We start from the raw sequence: 665 nt of genomic DNA, 5'->3' as shown, positions 1-665 counted from the left end.
CTTAATGGGGATGGCATTGAATCTATAAATTACCTTGGGCAGTATGGCCATTTTCACGATATTGATTCTTCCTATCGATGAGCATGGAATGTTCTTCCGTTTGTTTGTGTCCTCTTTTATTTCACTGAGCAGTGGTTTGTAGTTCTCCTTGAAGAGGTCTTTCACATCCCTTGTAAGATGGATTCCTAGGTATTTTATTCTCTTTGAAGCAATTGTGAGTGGGAGTTCACTCATGATTTGGCTCTCTGTTTGTCTGTTATTGGTGTATAGGAATGCTTGTGATTTTTGCACATTGATTTTGTATCCTGAGACTTTGCTGAAGTTGCTTACCAGCCTAAGGAGATTTTAGGCTGAGACAACGGGTTTTCTAAATATACAATCATGTCATCTGCAAACAGGGACAGTTTGACTTCCTCTTTTTGTAATTGAATACCCTTTATTTCTTTCTCTTGCCTGATTGCCCTGGCCAGAACTTCCAACACTATGTTGAATATGAGTGGTGAGAGAGGGCATCCCTGTCTTGTGCCAGTTTTCAAAGGGAATACTTCCAGTTTTTGCCCATTCAGTATGATATTGGCTGTAGGTTTGTCATAAATAGCTCTTATTATTTTGAGATACGTTCCATCAATACTGAATTTATTGAGAGTTTTTAGCATGAAGGGCTG

The sequence above is a fragment of the Colobus angolensis genome, unplaced genomic scaffold (genome assembly GCF_000951035.1).
Source record: "Colobus angolensis palliatus isolate OR3802 unplaced genomic scaffold, Cang.pa_1.0 Scaffold46, whole genome shotgun sequence".
NCBI lineage: Eukaryota > Metazoa > Chordata > Mammalia > Primates > Cercopithecidae > Colobus > Colobus angolensis.
Note: the sequence above shows the minus strand (reverse complement) of the source record.